The following is a 12917-nucleotide window of genomic DNA, read 5'->3' as shown; positions in this document are numbered from 1 at the left end:
AGCTCTAAGAAATTATTTTCCTTTTCTAGACTAGGACCACATATTTTGCACTTCCTTAAAGTCATGTTCCCCAGGATTGACAAAGGCAACCGGCTATGGCTCAATTTACCGAATCAGTGAATATTCTTTAGATTGTTCAAAATGTTGCCATCAACTTGGTCTCATAGGATGAATATTTAACACATGGATTTTTAGTGCATTTCATTGCTTACCTGGAAAGCTGATACAGGGAAAATGTGTTTCAGGCTTATCCACAAGGCTATCTATTCCCCTGAGACTGGGCAATTAAAATAAGTGTGGCATTTGCTTTTAAGGATAACAATATGCTGTAAATTGGCCAAGAGGGCTTTTGCTGCATATGATTTATCTTTGAATGTGATGGCACCAGGTAGCAAATCAGAAGCCTCAATGGGACCATCCTTTAGAGGAGTGCCAATCAGTTTCCTATCAGGATGTATTTGTAAACAAGTATTGGCTATTGTCTCGGCATGGGAAAGGCATTTGCCAGGCACAGCAATGGTGGTTTTAACTGACCATGGATGGTAGGAGATGCAAATTAGTTGAGTGTCTGGGCATATCATAGCAGTATCCAATACTTATACACATTCCAAAGCTGTTGGTTTTGCCAATGCTTGTTTTTAGCAGGACTTCAGTGAAGGACATGCAGAGTGCTTATATATTAAGCGGCTGAAGGCAGTAGCATGTTTACAGCTCCAGTTAAGTCATTAACTCTCAGAAGATGTGTGCCTGCTCCCCCCACCCCCGATGCCCTCCTCACCTCCCCTGCCAACTCCCATTCCCCCCACAACACTTGTCGTTTCTATGACTGAGTTTCAGTTGAAATGTAGGGTAGCTGCAGTTATACCCGAGGTTATACCAGAGGGTATATCAAAACTGTTTGAGCCTCGTGTTGCAAACTTGGCCCTGAGCATCACTTCAACTCCCAAATGTCACTTGGTGTCGCCCACCCCACCTCTAGCCAGGTGGGATTTGCATGTTTATGTGTTTTATTTCCCGATACCCTGTGGTGTAACCTGGGGTATAACCACGGCTATCTCTCATATCACGAAAAAAAAAGAGATGGCGCTGTTTCATTTAAAAACATTCCGAGTGACGCCAAAGGCTATCAAGGTTTATTGGAACCCCCTGTGCCAGCCCCAACGCCGCTAAGCAAGCCTGCAGCTCTGTGAAGGAGACTACACCCAGCGGCCATAGCACACACATCTCCAAACACGGCAAGCACACAACCCATGGCCGAGGTCAAGGAAAATGTCGACCGTCGAATCCCACGTGGTGTCTGCGGAGAAAGCCTCTAAATCTTCCCTGTCCGCTGGGCCATTGCTTATCTTTTGCCGCAAGACAGGCCTCCGAAACTTGCCTCAAAAGTAATTTCAGACACCATGCATAAAAAGGCCCTCCTGTCGTGCACTGAAAAACAGGTGGTGAAAGGCGCATCAGTGTCCCCTAAAACTAAGCCAAAACTGAAAGAGCATATTAAAAACATGTCTCTGACACCCTTTTAAAGACAAAGCCGCTGAAAATAGCAAAATCCTCAACACCTTTGCCTCTTCACACCACTGGCTCTCAGGATACTTGTTCCTCTTCCCCTGCAGATATTCCTATGCAACACAAATACCAGACATCCTCCCAAATCATTTCTGCCCGCTCAGGTTTCCCAACCTCCACTGAGTGGACCCCTGAAAAATTCAAGAGAATTATGAAGAGGATGTCATGCTTTGTTGACTTCATTCACAGACACCCTGAAGAACTTGCATCCCTTAGAGACACCTCTCAGACAGGGGCTGTTAAACATCAAACCCCCTGCCAAAAAAAAAAAACACATCTTGACAGCCCAACACTTCTGCCCAGGGCCCACCAGCCTCCCTCTTTCAAGACCCCTCTCAGGACATGTATACCATCGATGATCCCTCAGGGTCTCAGGACCCCGGCTGTCATGGAGACTAGGGTGATCAATACAGCCAAGATCAGTACTAGGATGATGACAATGATGACATTTATGTCATCGAGTCACCTGACCACCAGGATCAGCCTGTGGCAGACTCCCCAGTTGATAATAAGCTGCAATACAATGAGCTGCTGCTAAAGGCTGTCCAACATTTCAATATTGACACCCAGGAGGCCCAAAGGGACAAGGGCTTTGAGGAGGACATTCTTGGTGACAAAAAATCTGCCACTCAGTTAATTCCTCTGTTACAATCCATCGAAAGGCGTATACATCCTTCCTTAATTACACCAAACCTCACAAGTGCGGTTAACCCTCGTATTGAGAAACTATTTAGGTCAGCGCCTACAGACCCCTGAACATCAGGGGTCAGCTCAGACCTGACTCAATTGTTATCACCACTACTAGGTAGAGCGCAGGGACCCCTCTTGCATTGGCTGAAGCCCCACCAGATAATGAAAATAAGAAGATCTACACTTGCGGGAGGAAAGTCGCATCCTCAGCGGCCTTTCAAGCAAGAATTGGGAATAACACCGACCTCCTAGCTAGTTACGGCTGTCACAATTGGGATGAGTTGGAACACCAAGTTGATGCAGTCCCAGAACCCCTAAAGTCTCAGCTACTGAGCACCATCTCAGAAGGCAACCAATTATCTAACTGCATTCATTAAAACAACCTAGACACAACAGACAATGCAGTTCATATCATCGCAGAGGGCACACTTATAAAGCACCAGGCCTGGCTTAGACAGTCTGGTTGAAAATTGGAAACACAGGCCACCCTGCTTAACATGCAGGTGGAACCTAATGCCCTCTTTGGCAAGGCTGTCAAAGATGCCCTCATAAGTTTGAAGGAAGTGTATGATACTCTTAAATCCCGTGGCCAATTAAACAACAAACCCTAAATCCAACAGGGTTCCTCAAACCTTCATGGACACGGCACGCAGCGCTCTTCCGGATACAATCAGGGCAGCCAGTCTTTGTCATGGGGTCCCTCACAAGGACAATCTAATTTTCAAAGAGGTCAAAAAAGATCCAGAGGAAGGGGCAGAACCTCGTCTGGGATAGGCTCCACACCTCCCAAGCAATGACGCACCACTACAAGTCCCCTCCCATTCCACTCCAGTAGGAGGTCGCATCTCACATCTGTTAAGTGACTCCAATCAAGCACTCCCACTAAGTCAGTGACTTGTCTGGGATTGCTCAAGGGAAGCCCTTATTTATATATTTTTATAGCAAGTTATACCCTGGATGATAAACCCTTGTATAACACCCCTCTCTATGAAGCCCCCTGATCTCACTGAGCCAAGAAGTAGGTTTTTTTTGTAATTTAAAAGATTTATTCGAAAATTTAAACAATATATATATATATTTCACACTTTAATAATAAATTAATATTTGATAGCACCCTTATGAATATAATGTTGATCAACAATAGATAATCTGACACTAGCACACTTCTTTACAATCAATGAGGAGTTAGTATAGGAAGGATAAGGTAGCAGAAAATACTTTTATGGTTTCAAGGAAAAGCAATGAGGGAAACATTCAGCACAGAAATAAACTTGATATGATTTCAACAAAAGATAATATGATCACTTTTTCTTTGACAATCCCCCCACACCCCTATGCAAGATAAGGAGATGGAAGAAGAGCACACAATTCTCAGGAATTCAAAATTGCAATGCAAATCTCCAGTTCCCCCCAGCGAGCTTAGAGGATAACATGTATTATTTTAAAGCAGGCAAGATCCTTTTAAATGTGGTGGCAATGAAGTGAAAAATATGCTGAAAATGCTTTTAATTCCCTCTAGAGATTCAGGGTGAGTGAGAGATACTTTAAATCAGTTCAGGTCAGCCCTACCAATGATTCAGGGATGGTTATCAGGTTGAAAACGGGATTCAGTAATGGAAGAAAAAGACAGATATTTTTACACATGGTTGAAATGAAGCAAACTGTCAATTCACGGCACTTTATTCCGAGTGCGTCGATCGCGATTACGGAGGCACTATAAGGAGTAGCAAGTCGGTTTTAGGCTTGTTGGAAAGCTTAGAATCTTAGCTTTAAGATGAAAGTTCAACCACGTTCCTAGCACACACAAAGATACGGACGATTTAATGGAGGTAGATTCTCAAAATAAAAGTAAAGCTCAGAATGACAGATGACAGTTTTGCAGAATGGACACACGATTTCTTATGATGCAGTTCTAAATAGGTTAAAATAGTTTGAATTAGATTATTTTAAACTAAGAGATTGGTTTTTCACAGTTCTGGCTGAGTACTCACACTATGAATTTGAAATAGGCCGTCAGGGTCTGGTCAGCAGGTTTGGACTGGACTCCATGCGGTTTCTGGTACTGGTTCTCTGGTTCTGGTCTGGTCTGTGGTTCTGCGGTCGGCACTTCATAGCGGTCTGGTCTGTGGTTCTGCTGGTCTGGATCAAGTGGATTCTGATACAGCACTGCTTTCTAGGTCTGCTACCGGTTCTGGCAAAAGTTATTGGCAAAGAATCCAAAAGCTCGCCCAGCTGTAGAATAGTTTGGTTGGATTGCTGGATTCTGAAGGCCTGCTGAGAAGAGTTCTCAGCTTGTGGTTACGCCTTTGCTTTAAGTTCTGTAGTCTATCTGGAGTCTAAGTTCTGGATGTTCCTTCTAGATGTTGTGTGGTCCGGCAAAATGCTCTGCAAGAAAATGGAAAATGAATGTCTCTACCTGGGTTTTGGTGTTCCTTTTATGTCTTTAGAAAATGGGTGTGTGCTTGGCATAACTAAGCCTGCCCCTCACAACTTATCATTGGCCAAGTTTTCCTGTCTCCCTTGATTGGGGGACTGAATTGTGTAAGAGGATTCAATTCAACACTACAGCTAAGTTAACGCCTAGTCTAGAATACTGAATGAAAACCCTTATTGATATATCTTTAGGTCCAGTTCATGCGTTCTGGATGACTACCCCTGTATAACACCCCTCTCTTGGAATCCCCCTGACCCCACTGAGCCAAGAAGTAGTTCTGTTTTGCAAGTTTAAAAGGTTTATTTGATGATTTAAACAATAGATATATATATGACACTTTATAATAAATTAATAATTGACTAGCACACTTAATCTGATATGATAAAGATCAACAACGGAGAATCTGGCACTAGCACACTTCTTATAATCACTAATGAGTTGACATGAAATGGATAAGGTAGCACACTGGTAAATAGGAACAAAAGAAGAAGGTGGTACAAAATGCTTTATAGAGTTCAAATGGATGCAAGGTTGAATGAATGAAATGCAGTATAGAAATACTCAATATGATTTCAACAAAAGAATGTAATCACTTTTTTCTGGCAATTCCCTCCCCCCCCCTTGATGCAAGGCAAGGAAATGGAAGGAAACACACAGTTCTCAGAAATGCAATCAAATGTGATTCAGTTCAATCCCAGCAAGCTTACAGAAAACAGATAGGAGTTTTGAAATCACAGGCCCAAATTGCTTTGATATGTGCTGGCAATGAATGAGAAATATGCTGGAAACGCTTTTAATTCCCTTTCAGAGGTTCAGGGTGAGTGGTATCTAGTTAATATTAGTCCAGGCTCACACTAGCAATGATGCAGGGATAGTTAGCAGGTTAAACGAATTTCTGGCAAATGGAAAGCAAACAGCAGCAGTTTTTACATGTGAAGAAATTGCAAATCGCGGTAAAATTCGCGGATGCGTGTTCCGCGATTGCGGTAAAACTATAAGGGGTAGGAATGCGGTTCTTGGTGCGATTCAAAGCTAAGATTCTAAGCTTTCAAATAAAAGTTATTGCAAGTCTCTAGCACAAACGGTTGCGGAGATATGAGCAATTTTGTGAAGGTCGTTTTTCAGATTTGAAATTTTAAAGTTCAAAAAGACAAGTGCAGCTTGCAACTAGCAAATCACAGGTGACAGCTTTACAAGTGACAGGTGACAGTTAGGAGACAGTTCTACTTAGATTAAATAGATTGAATTATATTATTTTAACTAAGAGATTGGTTCTGCACAGTTTTCCAGGTACTCACACTATATTCTTGAGTGAAATGGGCCTCGCCATGGATCTGGTCAGGGTTTTGGACTGGACTCTGGTCTGGTCTGGTCTGGCCTCTGCACTTCACAGTGATCTGGGTCAGCTCTCTCTGGTTCTCTGGTCTGGGTCTCTAGTTCTGGATAGATTGAAGTCTCTAGTTTGGCTTTCTGGAGGTTGATGGAGGTAAGTATGGATTTTTCCGGCAGAGCGTCCCGCTGCAGATGGATTTTGAAGTCCCTATCTGTCCTGACTGTCTGCTTTTATGTGTTTAGAATGTGGGTGTGTTCTAGCATCACTGACCCTACCTCTCTCTCAGCTTCTAATTGGTCAAACTTCCATTTATCATTTGATTGGGGAATGAACTGTGAGTCAGAGTGATGTCATTTTACAGCCTGCAGAAAGTCCACTCCTCCTGTCAACTTACACACAAATCTAGATTTGAAACAAATACATATTTGCAGAGGTACATATTGTTTTAAAATCATATGCACCCATCATGCATTACAGGAGGTATACCCTGTTCAAACTCTGCTCTTCCTGGGAGCTTGCATTCAGAAATGGCACATATTTCACTTTTTAACTGATTTTGCAATTTCTGACATTGACCCAACTTTACATACATGTGTGCAGGGAGTAGGGACATTAACTGATGAAGTTTCAGATTTTTAACATGCATACATTTAGAGTAATATCCATTTTTCCGCTAAAACCCCCCTGAACATGCCACCGGGTCGAAAAACCTCTTAAAATGTGGGCAGAAAAATCACAAGAATTATGGTATCATTTATAAAATTTTCACATGTCCGCTCTATGAGTTATTCATCTTTTTAAAGTTATGTTCTGGCTCCAAAGGGGTGTGGTTTCCCAGGTCACATGGTATAGAAACCAGTCTTTCCAGTTTCTGCCAAGCCAGCTTGCTCTCACAGGCAGTGCTCCTCTCAGCTCCTGCCAAGAGGAAGCTACATTTTACGGCTGCGGTAATAAAAACCTTTGCCTGAGTGAAGAGGGCTTTGTCCACTCTCTTGCAGAGCCTAGGTAATTCAGTTATCAGATAGATGGCATATCCTTAGTGGGGGCAGCAAAAGGAAGGTTGGCCTGGGAACACAGTGGTGACTCAAGTTTCACTGCTGATGGGGGTAGTTGCCAGGCAGAATCAAGTTCCTTAAGCCAGACTTTCAGCTACTGTCATGTTATTTGTTGCTTTTTAAATTAACTTGCAATTTTACACATGCAGCTAGAATGCTGATTCTAAGTGCAAAACTATGACATTTAAACAATTGCAACCTATGTGACACTCAAAAGTAGGTCACTCAGTCAATTTAAACATTTAGATTTTAGTGTCTTTAAATCCAGTGCAACTTAAACTGCTGACTCCATAGCTCAGCCAGTTTTGTTATAAGCATTGTTCTGGGCTCTTCATTTCCCAGATTTTGTAGGCACACAAAACTCCATTCTACCAAATGTCTGCTGGTGTTCAGTGAATATTTTGCACATATTGCAATGTTTGAAAATAGGCATTTTGACTTGCCTTCAGGGAAACAGAGTGGTTTTAAAACGCCGGCTTTTGGATAGTGGTGAGTACTGGTACTGCACCCATTTTTGGGATTTAAGAAATGAATTCCCCACAATTCTAGGTTGCATTTGGCAATCAGCATTGCCATTCCCAATGGTTTCAGACTAGTGTGCGGGTAGTCCAATGGTGGTTTTAGGCAGCGTCCTTCTGTGCCCATAACATCGGCAAAAATGGGTGGCAGCCTATTCTTCATGCATTTCCCTGTGCATTTTCTGGGAAGCTCTGGCCATCATGATGTTTTCATGTCAGTACTGCACAGTTTTGAGGTAGGGCTAGGATGCATGGGTAAATACATCCCACAAGCCCCCCTCTTGCGATGGCCATTCGGTTTCACTGATGGGACTCGCAAGATCTGGGATGTTTCCTCATCTTCTTCCAATAGATGGCACAGTTCAGCATCTTTTCCTCCATCCGGTACTGATCGATCAGTTCTCCTCGCCGGTCCTGATGGGAATATTGGGCGGTCCACTGGGCCCATTGGATCTTCGTTCCCGGTCTCCGTATCATCCTCCTTGGCCCGTCTTCAGGTTTTCTTTCTCCTAGGACGACAAAGGAAAAGCGGCAATATCTACTCATAGACGATTTTATTTATTTATTTTTTTTTTTTTTCCACCACTGTTGAGATAGTGGGGCAGCATATGCATTTTATCATAACGAAACATTACATTCTTATTTTAATAAAAAAAACAGTATAACTAAGAGACAGTTTCATGCAAATCACAATATTTTAGAGACTAGATGTGGTATGTTTTATGGTTGGAACTGAATTAGTCTGAGACAGTACCCGCTAGGATTCCAGAGGATTCCTCCAGTTGTTGCAGAGTGTGCCTGGGATGGCAACATTTCAACTGGTTTATGTGGACCCACTTGTCTTCCCCCTCTGCCGAACCGCCTTTGGGGATGCGGATCTTGTAGGCCACAGGGGAGATCTTATCGACGATCTCAAAGGGTCCCTTCCATGTAGGCAAAAATTTGCGCTGCTTGGCCTGGTTCCTTTGGAAGTTGTATAGATAGACCCGGTCTCCCACCTGATATTCCTTCCTGGAAGTCTTCAGGTCATAGTGGGTCTTCATGCTATCAGCCGATCTTTCTAGATTCCGCTGAGCATAAGCAAAAGCATGTTGGAGGTGTTTCCTTAAATTCTCTACATACTCATGAGTAGTGGAGGCATTTATCAGTGTCTGCTCCTGGGTCCTGTAGAGCAAATGCTGAGGAAGCACCATCTTGCGCCCAGTCATCAACTCAAATGGTGACATTTTGATTGCAGATGAAGGGGTAGATCTGATGGCCATTAGGACCAGAGGTAATCGGATATCCCAACTTGGCCCAGAATCTGCCACAAACTTCTTTAATATGCTCACAATTGTCCGGTTATATCTCTCTACTGCCCCAGAAGAAGCTGGTCTATAAGCAATATGCAGCTTTCTCTTGACCCCCAGTATCTCCCACATCTTTGTCATTACTTCACTGGTGAAGTGGCTACCTCTGTCTGACTCAATCCTTTGAGGTAGACCAAAACGGGAAAAGATGTGGTTAATCATCAAGGCAGCTGCAGTTTCTGCCTTGCAATTTGGGGCTGGGAGACATTCCACCCACTTGGTAAACAAGCATGTGACGGTCAACATGTACTTATTCCCCCTAGCCGAGCGAACCACGGGGCCTACAAAGTCGATTTGTAAATCTGACCATGGCAGTGTCATTCCCCTCTTTTGTAAAGGCGCCCGGTGTGTGAGGGATGTCGGCTGAAATTGTGCACACACAAGACAACCATTCAAATATTGGTTGAGGTCCTGGCCCATGTGTGGCCAGTATGCAACCTCTCTTAAGATTTCCAGTGTTGTGTGAAACCCCCTATGACCGGCGGTGGCCGCATCATGGGCGTGACTTAACATCAGGCTTCGGAATGAGGTAGGAACCACCCACTGATCGTGGCCAGCTTTGGATTTCCTTACCAACAAACCGTCTTGGATTCGGAACATTTTTGGACATTTCATCAACACTCTTAGGTCCTCTTTCCCAATGTAATCGGTATCCGTCAGGGGAAAGTTCTCAGGGTCCTCAAGGTGCTGGTAAAATTTACCAATTATTGGATCCCCCTTCTGAGCAGTAATCAAATCAGCATCAGGGGTCTCCTTACTCCATTGTGCAATTGAAAGGTCGTTGTGAGCATTTGTCTGGGACCTAGTGATGGCAGTGACCTGGATTTCCCCCAACAGGGACTCAATCTCAATTAGATCCCCTTGGATGGCCCCGGTTTTGGCCAGCTGATCAGCTAAGTCATTTCCAGTTTTGTCTGGTCCCTCTACTTTGGAATGACCCTTGATCTTTTTCCAGTAGATGGTCATCCCATTCGATGTGACCAGATCATCAATGTTTTGGATCAACTTCCCATGTTTCAAGGGTTTGTTGTTAGCACATAACATGCCTCTGGTTTTCCAATTAACCAGGTGCTCCACGAACCCGTTCCGTACATAATCCGAATCTGTGATTATGACCAGTTCGCGGAGTTGATGCTGGACAGCAGTGAGGATGGCCTGATGCACAGCCATCAATTCTGCCACCTGACTACTTCGGGGACCAATTTTGTATCCAGCGGAGGGTTCTGGGGACTCATTCACCCATGCATTCCCTACGCCAGCCACCAGTTCTTTCTCCCCGTTGGTGTCAACATGGTAAGAGCATCCATCCACATACACAGTGGGCATTCCCTCACACTTGTCTTCTTCAAAGACTTTGTGGGGGGAATTAAGGTATGCCTCCATGTTGTCCTTTATTTTTAGACTTTCGTCCTCGAGACAGTTTTCTCTGGCACAATCATGCAAGTCAGCCAGACCTTGCGCGAGGGGACTCTTCTTGTTTTGGCCATATCTGACCTCCACAGGAAAGCCTTGCATTGACAGAATCCAGGAAGTAATTCGGGAATTACTCACATTTCCGGCCCGGATTCTGTCACTTTGGAGATATTGCAGAGGCTGGTGTGGAGTCTCCACTATGATGTGTTCCCCCTGGATAAACGGGCGGTAATTCTTCAATGCCCACACCGTTGCCAGGAGTGCCTTCTCACAATCGTTGAATTTTTCCTCCACAGAGGATAAAGTTTTGCTCGCATAGGAGATTACTTTATTGACCTTGTCATGCTTTTGGTATAATACTGCCGTCAAGCACGTATCAGAGAACCCCGTCTCCAGGAAGAACTCCTTGTTTCTGACAGGGTAAGCTAGGCAAGGCGCTTGTGAGAGGCTTCTTTTGAGTTGTTTTACCGCCTGGGCTTGTTCTGGACCCCATTCCCACTTGACCCCCCCCTTCAGGAGATGAATCAGGGGTCTGGTGATCTCTGCGTAGCCCTCAATGAACTTTCTGCTGTAATTAGTCAGTCCAAGGAGGCTCCTTAGTTCCCGCAGAGTTGTGGGGTCTTTCAGTTTCTGAAGTGCTTCCACTTTCTTTTCCTGGGGACAAAGACCCTGAGGAGTAATCTCATGCCCCAAGAAGTTAACACGGGTTCTACACCACTGTGCTTTCTGAAAGGAAAGTTTTGCTCCGGCGGCCCTCAACTGTGTCAGAACATAACGGATCTCCGCTATGTGTTCCTCCACAGATGAACTTTTGATGAGGACATCATCTACATAGGCCAGGTTACCCCTCGCACCCAGGTCGGGCATGGCCTTATGTAGGAAAATGTTGAATTCATTGCCGGAGTTAAGGTATCCGAAGGGAGTCCGGGTCCATGTGTACTGCTGGCCCCCAAAGGTAAAAGCCAGTTTGTATTGGTCCTCCCTGCTGACAGGCACGGTCCAGTATCCATTGGTCAGGTCTATTGCAGTGAATACCTGTGACCCTTGGATCTGGGCCAGCCCTTGGTCAATGTAGGGCAGAGGCCATCGGGAAGTATGGACCCGTTTGTTGAGCTCCCTGAGGTCGGCGCAGAGTCTCCACTGGCCGTTTGGCTTCAATATCCCCAGCACCGGATTATTGAAGGTGCTGTGGACTGGACGGATTATTCCCCGGGACTCAAGGTTCTTAATTATTTCAGTAAGGGACTCCATTGATGCGAGAGGCAATCGATATTGCTTCACAAACACAGGAGTCATGCCAGGGTCCGTGGGGATTGTTGTTGTATGGATGTCAGTGCGACCACAGTCATATGAGTCTACCGCAAAGAGATCTTGGAAATCCAAGAAAACTTGTTTCAACTTTTGCTTTTGTTCCAGAGTCACACAGGCATCAGCTAGGTTGACTCTCTCTTCCACCATCTGCCTGAAGCCTGGAAAGACTTCTGGTTTGGCTATCTCCGTGGCCTCCTCCAGCTGGGTGGAGAAGTCCCTGGTCAGAGTGCTGATTTGGACCGGAGGCTTCAGGTGGGCAAGGCAGCCTTCATGAACCTGGAAAATCACCTCCTCCCTCCTGAAGTCACAAGTCACATCTTCCTTACCATAGGGGCAGGAAGTGTACACCAGGAAGTTCCCCCCATGCCGGGTAAAAATCCTGTCTGGTGTTGTATTGTCATCACTGTCACTGTCAAAACAGTCCTTGGGGATTGGTCCTAACAGTTCATTTACTAGGTCGATGGAAAAATGTCGGTCATCAACCGCCATTCCAATAATGGTGCCTGCGGCTAGAGTAATACTCTTTAAGTCGCTGTTATCCACCTCTATTGGAATGGTGTCATGTTCTATGTTGACTAATGGAGTTGGGTTTACCCCCAACCCTTGCTGTTGGAGAGAAGCATTTAGATGTATGTAAGCATCAGGGTTTTTCAACTCTTGTCCCCTTTTAACTTTCACTTCCAGGGAGAATTGTCGGGTCCTTTCTGGGATGGTGACTTCCTCTTTGATCTGAATTTCAACTGCATAAGGTAGCAATTGAGCTGACCTAAATGCCTTTTCTGGATCATCAAAGCCCATGGGATTATCCGCTAATCGGGACCAAGCTTTGAAGTTTATTAGGTCCAAACTAATGGCAAAGCGATTGAGAATGTCACTGCCTAAGTAAAAGGCGGCAGGGACGTCTCGCACGACCCAACAATTGTGGACTATGCTCTTGTTGCCAATGGAGATTTTGAGCATACACCTGCTTGGCAGGAGATGTTTGGAATTAGGTGCTTCCAAGTCCATTTCCCATTTGTCTATCAGTTTGAAGGTGGGAATGGCTGGATCTTTTGGGAGTTGGCGAAACATGGCTTCGCTGATGAAGCTCTTACCGTTGTTCACACACACTCGAGCGAGAACAGAGTCCTTCCCATCATTTAACTGAACAGGGATGAACAACTGCTCTCCAATTTGCAGAATATCAGCCAGGCTTTGAGCTGATTTCACATCTTTCTGGACTATAGGAGTGGGAGTTTCAGATTGTGG

General features: G+C 44.7%; 1 protein-coding gene across 1 annotated transcript in view; it reads left to right on the top strand.

Annotated features, from left to right (window-relative positions):
- The window catches only part of ADAMTSL2 (ADAMTS like 2), a 329265-nt gene that overhangs the window by 226831 nt on the left and 89517 nt on the right, over positions 1-12917 (top strand). The window lies entirely within an intron of this gene.

Source organism: Ambystoma mexicanum, chromosome 8 (assembly GCF_040938575.1).
Source record: "Ambystoma mexicanum isolate Mex_15411 chromosome 8, UKY_AmexF1_1, whole genome shotgun sequence".
In the NCBI taxonomy this organism is placed as follows: domain Eukaryota; kingdom Metazoa; phylum Chordata; class Amphibia; order Caudata; family Ambystomatidae; genus Ambystoma; species Ambystoma mexicanum.
The sequence above is the reverse complement of the archived record's forward strand: the minus strand, read 5'-3'. Positions and strand labels throughout refer to the sequence as shown.